General features: G+C 45.9%; 1 protein-coding gene across 2 annotated transcripts in view; it reads left to right on the top strand.

Annotated features, from left to right (window-relative positions):
• Window positions 1-14,416, top strand: part of LOC137420802 (sodium-dependent phosphate transporter 2) — a 136,123-nt gene that overhangs the window by 59,624 nt on the left and 62,083 nt on the right. Inside the window, exon 2 of one of the 2 annotated variants that reach the window (XM_078772290.1) lies at window positions 13,494-13,551. The exons of the other annotated variant lie outside the window; for it this stretch is intronic. The gene's annotated coding sequence lies outside the window, so the exon portion shown is untranslated. The remainder of the gene's footprint in view (window positions 1-13,493; window positions 13,552-14,416) is intronic. 2 annotated transcript variants of the gene reach the window in all.

Below are 14,416 nucleotides of genomic sequence, written 5' to 3'. Positions count from 1 at the left end.
GATACTAGATTGTCCAAAGTCCGTTTGAGGGTGTAACTACTGCGGCATTTTCCGTGACACATTGGTCCTTTTGAAAGAAATTGGTCCTGATTCTGCAGATCGTCCCACATTCTGCTGTAAACGTCATCCTTCCTTATTTCCACCGCGTTCTTGAATGTTGTGAACCCTCTCTTCGTCAGGTTATACAGAGGTCCCTGATCATCTGTTGTACTTTGGCAGACGATACATTTCGAATAGTCACTTACACTAGAAGAGAGTTTGCGTTTGTTTCCTTTACCAGCTATCACAGCCACAGGTTCCATCTTTATATGCCAGGGATCAGCACCTGTAAGAAATAAAAAGACACTCTAAGACTTCATACAATCCACAAATGGAACAAAATTAATAATGTTGTATTCGCATCAGGCGAATCTTCGGGCGAACCTGGTGCCAGGCCAGAATGAAACATATTCCCCACGCCACACAAAACCAATCAACACCATCACGTGTAGTAAATCAGGGTCGACTGTGAAATATATTAGATTCGTAAATATCATGATTTCACAACGTTATAACATTTCAAGATTCAATGAGGAAACTAGTCAAATTTACCTATACTTTTCCCTCGAACGCTAGTAAACCGATAATTGCTTGAATGACAGGAAAACATGTGGAAAATAATCAATGTCAAATAATCAATAATCAATGTCATGTGGAAAAATGTCAAACTAGTGGTGTCAATGTGGAAAATAATCAATGTCAAACTAGTCAAATTTACTAAGACTTTTCTCTCGAACGCTAGTGAACCGATAATTGCTTGAATGACAGGAAAATATGTACAAAATATTCCTAACTATATAATGTTCTTATCTAACGATTCTAAGTTCATATTTCGCTCTTACTTTATGGTTTTTGGATGGGAATCAGCATTCCATTCAGCTCCTGACAGAAAAAGGAATATGGCTACCGGTTTCACTTTCGATATGTCATTCAGTGCTTCCACACGGGAATTTCGATATGTCGTTGGATCAGCAAGAGTGAAGCAAGTTGCTGAAACAAATGTAGCATAATAATCACTAGCACCACACAAAAGATGAAAAGCATCAACCACCACAGTAAACCATCACTATTACGATCAATATAGGCCAGAAACAGTAGAGGGATGCAAAGAACATATTGTGACATATACATATGTGAATTATTTGATAAAGGAGCTAAATTTTCAGCTTAACCCACTTTCCGTGACCTTTTGACCTCTGCTGACCTCATGGATGGTCCAATCACGTTGAATCATGTTTCATATAAAAGCCAACTTTATAACAAAAAGAATGAGTGGTAATTTGTTGCACTCACCCCTGTATTATGGGATATATGGTCAATTGAATTTCCCCTACCCCTAAATTTCTTGCTTTTTTACAGTTGACGCCCCAAGTTAAAAAACGTCCTTACAGAATTCGCGCAATCCAAACTACCTTGCTAAAGTCACTTTTCTGGTGGCTAACACCTCCACAGACATGATCTAGGGGTCAAACATTTTATAGCAGGTGTGTCACTTCAAAATCACTTTTTTACACATTTCCAGGCCTCGGATCCCAGACTACAAGGTCTGCCATTCCTTGGCTGGGACGTTAAGTCCAGCTTCCCCTCTGCTAGCATTCATTGGTGGACCTTGAAGATCTCACAGGTTTTTCGCAAAGATTGGATGAATTATCAACTGCACCCTGGAACAAGTTACAAATTTCAGTTGAACGTTGCACCTTGTCAGCTAGTTTGTGAAAGACCGGCAAAAACCTTTCCTTCAGTTGACGCGACGTGAAGGTGGAATTGCGAGATGTGGATGGAGCTTATGTTTTCACCTTTGTTTGTCTGTCTTTGAGCAGGATATCTGAAAAGGTTATGGACAGATTTGGACGAAACTTGTTGGACATGTTGAGTGTGTGGCGAGGACTACTTGATTCAATTTTGGTGAATATCTGGATCCAGATATGAGTATTTTTAAAGTGATTCTTCACCATTGAGAGTTAGGGCCAAAATGATATAGCGCACAATATCTCAAAACATTGTGGGGATTTCAGGCAAAAATTCAGATGAGTTGTGTAGGTGACAAGAACAAGGCGATTCGATTTTGGTTCAGGTTGAGATCCTGATCTGACTCAACATTGGGATCCGAACTGTAAGCTTCCAGCCTGGTGGAGGTGTGCGCTCTGCAGAGTGCCGTTCTCATTGTGCATTATATTTGTTCTGGGATTTAGAAAAATGGCAAAGGATTGTTTTAGTTCTAGTTGTTGAAGATTCCCAGAAGTTGAAGTTGTTGAAGAAGATTATTTGATTCCACAATTTTTGTACAATACATGAATACACTACATGGCCAAAAGTATGTGGACACCCCTTCTAATTTGAATTCGGCTGTTTCAGCCACACCCGTTGTTGACAGGTATGTATGCCACCTTTCCAACAAGTCAGTTCGTCAAAAAATCTGCCCTGCTAGAGCTGCCCCAGTCAACTGTAAGTGTTGTTATTGTGAAGTGGAAACGTCTAGGAGCAACAACAGCTCAACCGTGAAGTGGTAGGCCACACAAGCTCACAGAACGGGACTGCCGAGTGCTGAAGCGCGTAGCGCATAAAAATCGTCTGTCCTCGGTTGCAACACTCACTACCGAGTTCCAAACTGCCTCTGGAAGCAACGTCAGCACAACAACTGTTTGGCGGGAGCTTCATAAAATGGGTTTCCATGAGCAGCCGCACACAAGCCTAAGATCGCCATGCGCAATACCAAGCGTCGGCTGGAGTGGTGTAAAGCTCGCCACCATTGGACCCTGGAGTAGTGGAAACTCTATCTGGAGTGATGAATCACGCTTCATCATCTGGCAGTCCGCCGATGGACGAATCTGGGTTTGGCAGATGCCAGGAGAACGCTACCTGCCCAAATGCTTAGTGTCATTTGTAAAGTTTGGTGGAGGAGGAATAATGGTTTGCGGCTGTTTTTCATGTTTTGGGCTCGGCCCCTTAGTTCCAGTGAAGAGAAATCTTACCGCTACAGCATACAATGACATTCTAGACGATTGTGTGCTTCCAATTTTGTGGCAACAGTTTGGGGAAGGCCCTTTCCTGTTTCAGTATAACAATGCCCCATGCACAAAGTGAAGTCCGTACAGAAATGGTTTGTTAAGTTCAGTGTGGAAGAACTTGAATGGCCTGCACAGAACCCTGACCTCAACCCCATCGAACACCTTTGGGATGAATTGGAACGCCGACTGCGAGCCATGTCTAATCACCCAACATCGGTGCCCGACCTCACTAATGCTCTTGTGGCTGAATGGAAGCAAATCCCCGCAGCAATGTTCCAACATCTAGTGGAAAGCCTTCCTAGAAGAGTGGAGGCTGTTATAGCAGCAAAAGGGAGGGGGGGACAAACTCCATATTAATGGCCATGATTTTGGAATGAGATGTTCGACGAGCACATACGGCTGTGATGTTCGGAGGTCCACATACTTTTGGCCATGTAGTATATGTCATCATGTGCAATTAAACCTTTGCTTTAAAATGTTGTTGCATCCACATGTACTGTGGATGGTTCTGTTGTGCAGGACTTTAACGACGAGTAAAAGTTGGCAGTGTGCTGGGCCGGGACTATATACTGGGTCATTGTATATAGTCTGCTTTTCTGGTGGTCGTGGCAGCTTTTTGGCCGTTGGGTCTGCTCTCTGCTCGGTCCCGGCTCTGCTCCCGCCTTTGCCTGCCCGGCTCTTCCACCGTTGCCTCAGGCCCGTTCCCGGGGCGTCTTACGCCTCTCCTACCCTTTGCTGTCTTGTTTGCGGCAGCGGTTGCGTGTGGACGAGGGCGGTTCCCGCTGGAACACCACGAGGCCGGGGTGAGCAAGACGCCCAGTTTGCTGCTGTGGCCTTTGCTGTCTTGGTTTGCGGCTGTGGTCGTTTGCCGCTGCGGCCTTTCCTGTCTTGGTTTACTGCGGTCGTTGAGCCCGGCCTGCACGTCCTTGGCCTTCACGTCCCGCACTGGCAAGGCCTGCTCGTGCTCCTCGGCCTTGGCCTCTCACTCGTCCCCTTCGCTCCTGCCTGCCATGGCTCTAAGGTACTCCGCCGCAAGGCTTCTTCTGCTCAACACTCACTCCACCCCATCATGCATCTCTGCAATCAAATACCACGGACTCCTGCGACGACCCAGATACATTCATAGAGGCTCCGGTCGCAAGTTTGTTTACTTACAAACTGGTCACTCCATTCCCGTACTCTGGTCAGCTCAGCGCACTCCCACTCATCGACGACGTCATCACAGCAACGCACACGATCGCGCCTCCTGTCTGCAAACCCTGGCAAAATCACCCGAGTTCATCCCCACCGTACAAAGCAACATCAAGCTCACTCTGTTCAATACCCGGTCCCTCAACAACAAAAGCCACATCCTGAACGACTACATTCTGGATAATAAATTGGACTTTCTCTGTCTCACTGAAACCTGGCAACAACCTCTGGACTACTTCTCACTCAACCTCACTATACCCATTGGATATTCATACATCAATAAACCACGCTCGGGGGGCTGAGGTGGTGGAATTGCCGTAATTCACCGACAGGACATCAAGACCAGCCTCATCTCCATCTCATCTGCTCCATCATTTGAACACCTGGCTTTTAAACTCTCTGGTCACACACAGTCAGACATGGCAGTCGTCTACCGCCCTCCCAAACCACACCCATCATTCCTGTCTGACGTCTCCTACTTTCTGACCCAGCTCTGTTCCTTCTCCCCCTCAATCCTCCTCCTCGGTGATTTCAATATCCACATGGACTCCACTGACTCCACAATAACCACTGACTTCACTGATTTACTCACCTGCTTTAACCTCACTCAACATGTAAACTTTCCTACTCATAACCGTGGTCACATTCTCGACCTTGTCTGCTCTACTGGACTAATTTTGCACCATCTCTCTAGCTCCGACCTCACCCTCTCTGACCACTTAGCCATCACTATGACCATCAACATCCCCACCCCAGCACCAAGGCATTATCGCATTATCAACTTCCGTAAGCTAAACTCTCTTTCACCTACCTCATTCTCATCCACCCTCTCTGAAAAAATGTCCACTTCTCCCTTCGTTGACCTCCACACCCCTTCTGACCTCACTGACTACTACAACCACACACTCTCCTTCTGCCTCGACCAGCTTGCGCCTATAAAAACCAAAACGGTTTCTTTCACCCATTCTGCTCCCTGGTTTACCCCTGAACTCCGCCTGATGAAAACTCGTGCTCGCCAACTTGAAAGACTCCAAAATAAAACAGGTCTCACAATTCACTCCCAAGCCTACAAGGACCACCTGCAGCACTACAAAGATGCCCTCTCCCATGCCCGCTCCGCCTACTACTCTCAAATTATCCACTCTGGCTCCGGAAACCCAAAAGCACTCTTCTCTACAATAAACTCGATGTCTCCATGTCTCTCGGTCCCTGCTCTCAAATGTTGTGTTTGTGTCCTTCCCCCTCTCTCCCCCTCTCGTCTACCGCTCCCGATGTTATTTGTTTTGTGTGTCTGTTTGTCTTTCTGTGTGATTAATGTTCGCTCTTTCACGAGCCTCGATCTTGTATACAAAAAAAAAAAAAAAAAAAAACCTCAGCACCCTGGACACCACCACCCAGTCATTCACAGTAGACAACTGCATCTCCTTCCTTTCATTCTTCCAAAGCAAAATTGACAACATCTACAACAGCTTAACCACCACCGCACCTGCTCCCCCTCAAACCACTTATCCTAAACCCCCCCTTATCCTGCCAACCCCTGTCTCAGTTCTCCCCAATCTCCCCTACTGACCTCTCTGATCTCCTCATATGAATGAAAACTGCCACCTGCACTCTGGACCCCATCCCCTCCAACTTTGTCAAGGCCTTCCTTCCTGCTCTCTCTCCACTTATCACTGCAACAATAAACTCCTCCCTGTCTACAGGCATCGTCCCACCATCCCTCAAAATTGCTGCTGTTACCCCCATTCTGAAAAAACCTGGACTCAACCCTGATACCCTAATTAACTTCAGACCCATCTCCAACCTACTCTTTCTGTCAAAAGTTTTGGAACGTGCTGTAGCCACTCGACTCAAACATCACCTCTCTGCCAATACCCTGTATGAAACATTCCAATCTGGATTCCGCTCCAACCACAGTACTGAAACTGCTCTCCTCAAAATCACCAACGACCTTCTCCTCTCCTCTGATGCCGGCAACCTCAACATTCTCATCCTCCTCGACTTCAGCGTTGCCTATGACACCATCAATCACACCATCCTCCTCACCCGACTTGAAACCACCTTTAACATTACTGGCACTGCCCTCTCTTGGATCAAATCTTACCTCTCTGACAGACGCCAGTTCATCTCCATCAATAACTGCAAATCCCCCACTGTTCCCCTCCCCCAAGGTGTCCCCCTAGGTTCAGTTCTCGGCCCCCTCCTCTTCATCCTGTACCTGTCCCCCCTTGGTCACTTAATCCGCCGTCATGGTCTCCAATTCCACTGCTTCGCCGATGACATCCAGCTTTTTATCTCCACCAAGTCAATCTCCACCGCCACCCACTCTATCCTGACAAACTGCATCACTGAAATAAAATCCTGGCTTCAAATCAACTTCCTCAAACTTAATTATGATAAATCTGAAATAATCATCTTTGGCCCAAAAACGCTCACCAAATCCACCCATAACTTCGCCCTCAACATCGACGGTTTCCCAGTATCCGCCTCCCCTCACATCCGGAATCTTGGCATCATCTTTGATCAAACCCTCTCCTTCGACAAATACACTAAACAAATCACAAAGACAGCCCTCTTTCACCTGAAAAACATCACCCGTCTCCGTCCATCCCTCTCCTCCACGGCTGCAGAAACCCTCATCCACGCCTTCATCACCTCCCGTCTGGACTACTGCAACAGCCTCCTCTATGGTTCATCCTCAATAATCATCAATAAACTCCAATACATTCAGAACTCTGCTGCCCGTCTACTCACCCATTCCCGGACCCGTGACCACATCACCCCCGTCCTTTATAAGCTTCACTGGCTCCCCATCCCCCAGAGAATCCAGTACAAAATCCTCCTCTTGACCTACAAAGCCCTGCATAACCTGGCCCCATCCTACCTGACTGACCTCCTCTCCAGACACACTCCCACCCGCAACCTCCGCTCTGCTGGTGCCAACCTCCTGTCCCCCCCCCCCATCCAGACCAAATTCAGATCCTGGGGGGATGGGGCCTTCTCCATCGCTGCTCCCACCCTCTGGAACTCACTACCTCACACCATCAGAGACTCCTCCTCACTCACCACATTCAAAACATCACTCAAGCCCCACCTGTTCAACACTGCATTTAACATTTAACCCACAGCATTTAACCCCTGACTATCTCTTCTCCTTCTCCTTCCTTTTGCTTTGATTATTTACCTATTTATTTTTGTCTTTTTGCACTTGTTTATTGTACTCTGTCAAAGCGTCTTTGGGCTTCTTGAAAAGCGCTGTATAAAATAAATGTATTATTATTATTATTATTATTAAACGTTGAGAGGGTGGACTTGTTTTATTGCAAGTGGTATTTAAAAATAAATTCTTCTCTTACTACCCCTCCCCACCATCTTTTTTTCCTCTTCTTTCCAGTTTTCTTTTTCCATTTTGCTACATTTGCACTCCCTTCCTTTATTGACCCTTGTAATGCTTAATTTCACTGCAATCACCACCATTATGAATAATTGCACCTTTATACAGGCCAGGCTCGGCCATCGTCGACACTGTTCAGTGTTCATCTTTATTTGCTTGAATATGTTTTTTTTTCTCAAACTTCGCCCAGAAGGTGTTTTTTTTTGTTTTTTTGTATACTGAATCGAGGCTCGTGAAAGAGCTAATTTTCCCAGAATTTTTGCCCAGAATTTATTTCACAAACAAATCAACCATACAAACAAGATACATAAAAAGAGGGAGCGGAAGACAAGATGGGGAGAGAAGGGGAAGCACACAAACATAACATTTGAGGGCAGGGAGATGTGTGGGAGGGAGAGGGCTTGGGGGGAGGAGGCGTGGGAAGGGGGGGGGGGGGGGGAGGAAAGTATAAAACACAAGGACACCAAGGACTTCCAGGACAGAAGTTGGTATTTCAAAAAAGTGGATTTGGGGTGAAATTAGCGGGGGTAGAAAAGATCAAGGTTTTGGATGGGGGAAGATAAGAGATGGTGGTGAACAGCTGTTTTAAAGACCTGGAGGGTGGAGTGGGATTGAAGAGAGTGAGGGAGTTTGTTCCAGAGGTGGGAGAAAAGAGGAATGAAGGAGTGAAGGTGAGCAGAGAGTCTTGATTTTGGCAGTTTAACCATAAGAGGGTTGCAGGCAGATCTTGTGCGACCTGCAGGAATATTTGGGGGACAGAGCCCAGAGAGAGCAGGGGGGGCAAGGCCAGAGAGGAGTCGGTAGAAGACGGAAAGACCACCAACCTGCCTGCGGTGAGTGAGTGAAAGGCCCTTGGAGTTAGCTTCATCGTGGGAGATTCCAATGATTCTGAACGCTTTGGTTTCAACAGCGTGAAGACGAGCTAGGTGTGAAGCAGGAGCACCAGCCCAGAGTGGAGAGCAGTATTCCATTGAGCTGTGGATGAAAGCCTTGCATGTGGTGAGGAGCTCAGGTGTGCCAAGGAAGGACTTCGCATGACGGAGGATGCCCAGTCGGCGACTGGCTTTGGAGGCCAGATTTGAAATGTGGTTTTCCCAGGAAAGATCATGGCAGATAGTGAGACTCAAAAGCTTGAGTGACAGAACTTCTTGGAGAGGATTATTCAGAAAGTGGATGGGAGGGTTGTCCAGTCGGTCTTTTCGGAGAGACATCGTAAGAGTGTGAGATTTGTCAGGATTGAAAGACATGTTCCACTTGTTTGCCCAGTCTGTGATTTTGTCCAGGTCTGCAGAGAGTGAGGAGGCTGCAGACTGACGATCTGAGGGATGAGGAATGGAGCGACAGAGAGTGCGCTATATAAAATAAATGTATTATTATTATTAGAGTCATCAGCAAAGAGATAGAGGATTTTCAAGAGTCAGAGAGATCATTGATGAAGACCAGAAAAAACACAGGGGCCAGAACACTGCCTTGGGGAACTCCAGCCTGAACAGGAAGAGGAGATGAGAGAAACCCATTCAGGGCCACACGTTGACTACGACTAGAGAGGAAGTCCGCCAGCCATGTGTGGAGATTTCCATGGATACCAAAGGAGGAGAGTTTGGTGAGCAGAGCGGGGTGCCAGACCGTATCGAAGGCACGTGATATGTCAAGGGAGACAGCTCTAATTTCCTGTTTGGCATTGAGGACTTCCATCCATTGTTGAGAAAGCAGAAGCAGCATGTCCAGAGTAGAGTGACCAGGTCTGAAACCAAATTGATGATCAGAGGTCAAGCCATTGGAGAAGAGGAAAGATTTCATATCTGAAGCAATGATGGATTCCATGACTTTGCTGATAATTGGGAGAAGGCTGATTGGTCTGTAGTTGCTAGGATCTGTTTTTGTGCAAAGCGGTGATGTTGGCTGATTTCCAAGCAGATGGAAGATGACCTTGAGCAAAAGAGAGGGTGAAGAGAACAGAGAGAGTGAAAGAGCGGAAGAGCAGGATTTTAGGACCCGTGGGCTGATGCCGTCAGGTCCAGTTGCAGAATCAGATTCGAGGGTTGACCGAAGGTTTTCCACCTTTTCAGGAGGATAGGACACAGAGTCCAGGAGCAACTGGATACGGTGGGTGCAGAGAGGGATGGGTTTGGGACACAATATTTAGAGGCAAACACCGAGTTGAGGCATTCAGCGTTTTCTCGTGCGGAGTCAGCCGTGTAGCCATTTGAGGTGAGGGAGGGGATGGAGGGGGAACAAACACCAGAAACAGATTTGACCAGACGCCACCAGGATTTGGAAGCGGGAGACATATAAGAGAGTTCGGTCTTGAGAATGGAGAGATATTGTTTCCTGGCTCTCCTGAGGGTGGACACACACTTGTTTCGGGCTTTGTGAAAGGAAATGAGATTTCCTTCCATTGGATTTGTTTTCCAGGAGACGAAAGCAAGTTGTTTCTGGGCAACAGCCTCACCACAAGATTCCGTGTACCATGGACGGGAGGAAGGGTATGACAACTGAAGACGAGATGGGATAAATCTGTGCATGAGAGAGAGCAATTTACTTTGGAAGAATTCCCAGGATGAGTTGATGTCAGAGGCGGTAGAGATGGGAGACCAGTCCAGATGATTGATTGCTGCTTGAAGACCGTGCCAGTTGGCCTGAGTGAAATGCCAGACTCGTCGACGCTGAGGAGGCTCTCTGAGAATGGTCAGAGAGATGTCCACTTTAACAAGCACATGATCAGATGAGCCGATTGGAGCAGAAGAAGAGTAGCAGACATTTTCAGGGAAGTTAGTCATAACCAAGTCCAGAAGAGAAGATGCTCCGTTGACTGAGATCCGGGTCGGGAAATTGACAGATTGTGTCAGTCCCAGTGAGTCGCAGAAGTCCTTTGCTGAAGAGCCATGGCTGGTTAGAGAGGTACCCACACCCAGCCAACTGGCATGGTGACAATTGAAATCACCACATATGAGGAAGAGAGAGTTGGGATGGGTAGATAGAAGTTGGTCCATATTATCAGACAGCAAGATGTAGATGGAGTCATCACTGTTTGGTGGACGGTACAACACACATATGAACAAAAGGTGGGAGCGAAGGGGAAGCCGTAGCCAAAGGTATTCCTGGGGGTGAGGTGGAGAGAGGGCAGTGCAGGGCGAGTGAGGAAGAGTTTTTTTTATAAAGATAGCAACCCCACCTCCAGGACGAGGCTCGGGGTCTATCATACCGGACGAGGGAGTAACCTGGGAGAGATACCAAGGAATCAGAGACATCATGAAGGAGGAAAGTTTCTGTTAAGCAGGTCACGTCTGGTTTGTCAGAAGCAACCTGTATGGAGAGATCAGTCAAGTTTGAGCGAAGGCCCCGGATGTTTGAGGTCCATATTGTTAATGAAGAGGAAGGGGGAGCATCGGATACAGAACAGGGTGGGGGAGGGGTAGGGTAAGATGTGGAAGAGGAGTAAGAGGTAGGGAGAGCTGTTGAAGGTGTGATAGAGATTTCAGAATAGCTTGGAGAAAGGGAAGAATGGGGTGGACAAAAGGTTTGATGGTGATTGGGTGAGGCACAGTGAGGTGTTATTTGAGGAGGGGGAAGAGCGAGGCAGAAGGTTGGGGGAGATGAAGTTGGAAGGGGGAAGATGCGGGGAGGACGCTTTGAGGAGGAAGGGTGAGAGGGGAGTCTAGGAGGGGAGGAGCGAGGGAGAGTCTCGGAGGGGAGGGGTGTGGGGGGAGTTGAGGAGGGAAGGGGAAAGGGGGGTGATTTGAAAGGGATGGGTGATGTGGAAGATTTTGAGGGGAGGGGCAAGGGGGAATATTTGAAAGAGATGGGTGATGGGGAAGTTTTGGAGGGGAGGGGTGATGGGGAAGTTTTGGAGGGAAGGAGGGATGGGGAAGATTTGGAGGGGAGGGGCAAGAGGGAAGATTTGAAAGGGATGGGTGATGGGGAAGATTTGAAGGGGAGGGGCAAGGGGGTAGATTTGGAGGGGAGGGGTGATGGGGAAGTTTTGGAGGGGAGGGGTGATGGGGAAGTTTTGGAGGGAAGGGGTGATGGGGAAGATTTGAAGGGGAGGGGTGAGATTGGATTTTGAAAAGTGTACGATTAATGGGAAACGAACATTTATTGCAAAAAGAGTTTCTTGAGACCTTCGAGTCAAAAATACGTTTGAGGACGCTGAAGGAGGGAGGGGTGGAGTGCTGGAGAGTTTAGGGAATGTATGAAAGAGGCACTGTAAGAGATGGAATTTTTTTTTTGAATGAATAGATTTGGTGAGTAAGTCAAAAGCATCCTTTTATAGAGGAAGAAGAAAAAGGTGTTATAATATATGACAATACAGTTCTTCAGGGGAAAGTTTAAACATTTTTAACAACGTGATCACGAACAACGTGGTCGAAGAACGAACGAACAAATAAGAACAACGAATTAGAGCAGAGAAGGATTTTTTTTTTTTTCTGAGTTGAGATTTTAAACAAGGAAGTATGTGGTGAAAGACTGGGACAAAAAACATGGAACGAAAGTAATTGCAGCACAATCGACGAACCGCTGAGAGAAAAACAAGGCCCCAAGGTTGGAGATGGAAACCTACTAGGCCTCAGAATACGCGACACAAATTAACTGACTATTTTATCTGCAGGTACGAAAAATCAACACCGAGAATCTTACCAAAGACACACCACAAGTACACACACCGAAAGACAGATACAGCCACGACAAAAACACAACCGTGAAAAAATTACTTAACTTCGAAAGCGTGAGCGCATGGACAGCCTCGCAAGAAACGTGACCTCCAATCTTGCGCATGCGCAGATCTGTGAAATGCTAATAGTTTTTCAGTTTAACTGAAATGCTAATAGTTTACCTTTGGCCTTGCTTTCTACGCCATCCCCATGCATGGAAACATGATGCTGGAATCGCATTCTTGGTCGTGTAATACATCATTACGAACTACCTTGTTTGGTCTTTTACTGTGGGATCAAGCAAACAAACGTCCTGTGGATACACAGTTTGAGAGGTTACCAGGTGGGGGGATGTTAGAAGGTTTTGTTTGAACACTTGCATTGCCAAAGTTTTGTTTGAACACTTAAAGAAGAGCGATGCTTACACTCCAAGGTCACCATTTTGAGTGCCACGCAGAGATTGATGGCAAAGAGGTGAGGTTTCTGCACAAATCATGTGACACTGTGGACCACAAATCCAAACTTCTCACGTGTGTGCTCGAACTGTGAAGCATGTTTTGGACCTTCTTTGTCATTTGCCATCGGAATTTGCCATCTGTTGAAAGGAAGTTTGCTTCTGGGAGAGTATTGTCTATATCTAGAGTTCTTTGAATCTGTTCTTCCAGCAATTGTGTCACTTTGTATTCCCAGAAATTGTATGATTTGATAATGTGCACCTTTTTAAGGCAGGAAAACAATAACAGCAGCATTATGCTTAACCCACGTTTTGTATATCGTACATTATGCTAAACACATGAACTGTAACCCTCACTTATTGGGCATTTTAGCTTGAATGATGGAAAGGCCTAGCCGTTACTTAAGGTTGTCCTTTTTATTACACGAGCGGTAGGGTCTCTGTTTGCAAGCTCATTTGCAGCTACAAAGGCCTGCCTGTTCCCAAACATTATTTTGCATTGGAATTCTGTGTGATGGAAACTTGCTGCCGGGTACGGTTCCAGCAGGAGGCGGTGCATTGTGGAGCACGTCGTCCTGTGCCAGGATGTTTCGGTGGATGCTATTTTGTGAGCAATGTTGAACACCTTGGCCTCAGTAAGACTTTTAACTTCATAACCGCCCTTATCTCCCCCTGATTATGAACCTCCAAAAGGAAATTCTGATGTCAAAAACGGAATGTTTGTCCTCCAACATGATTCTTTCTTGGTTTCACAGAAATTGATGAGGCTTGCTGCACTTTTTCGACTCCACCACAACGTTTCATCATGCATGGGTATGTGTGCAAGATGGGTTTGCACAGCTGTTCTTGAGTTAAATTTGGAAAGGCAAAACTTTTTGTTAGGGACCTTTTTCTTCTTGCTGTTGCCATGGCTGTGTTCATAGTCTTTCTGTTGCTGGAGGCCGTACGGTTGTTTGTTGTTTTCCTTTTGTTCATCAAATATTTGGATATGGATGACACTTTCCTAGAGGCAAAGTTAATGGATGACACGAGCGAGTCGTAGTTGCAGTTTACATCTGATGGGATTACGTATTGCAGTGTTACCAAACACCGTGTTGCTGACACTTTGAAATGATGATGTTGAGAATGAAGACTTTTGTTAAAATGTTACAATTCGTCTTGTTTACTTTCTCATTTAATTTTTGCTGACAATGCCGTTGCGCAATTTCACTGATTAGGCGAAACAAAGGCTGTTGTTAAACCTGGATGTGTTTCTATTTCTTTGGATTTTTTTGAATTATTCAATAATCTTTTGGGTTTTTGGGTTTACTGTTTTTACTATTATGCTCATTTGAAAATGTTTGCTGCACCTCCTATCAGTACAGATATTATTTTTTTTTTTAAATTTCAAAGTTATTGTCCTGAAAGGGACTTTTGGGATCTTTTAATTATTATTATTATTATTATTATTTTTTTTTTTTGAGGAGTGAATCTTCTTTTGCTTCATTTGCCTTGACATTTCAGAATGGAGCACAACTGATATCGGGTTCCTTGGACCCAATTTCCTCTCCAATGAATGAAATTAAAATATCAATTGTATCACATTTTGTAATGGATCAACACTGCCCTGCCAGAATAAAATGAACACCCCTAATTGTAAACAAACTATCTTTTTAACAATCTGTGATAAAAACACAAT

This window comes from Myxine glutinosa, chromosome 2 (genome assembly GCF_964187855.1).
Source record: "Myxine glutinosa chromosome 2, kmMyxGlut1.1, whole genome shotgun sequence".
Lineage (NCBI taxonomy): Eukaryota > Metazoa > Chordata > Myxini > Myxiniformes > Myxinidae > Myxine > Myxine glutinosa.
Note: the sequence above shows the minus strand (reverse complement) of the source record. Positions and strands in the feature narration are given on the sequence as shown.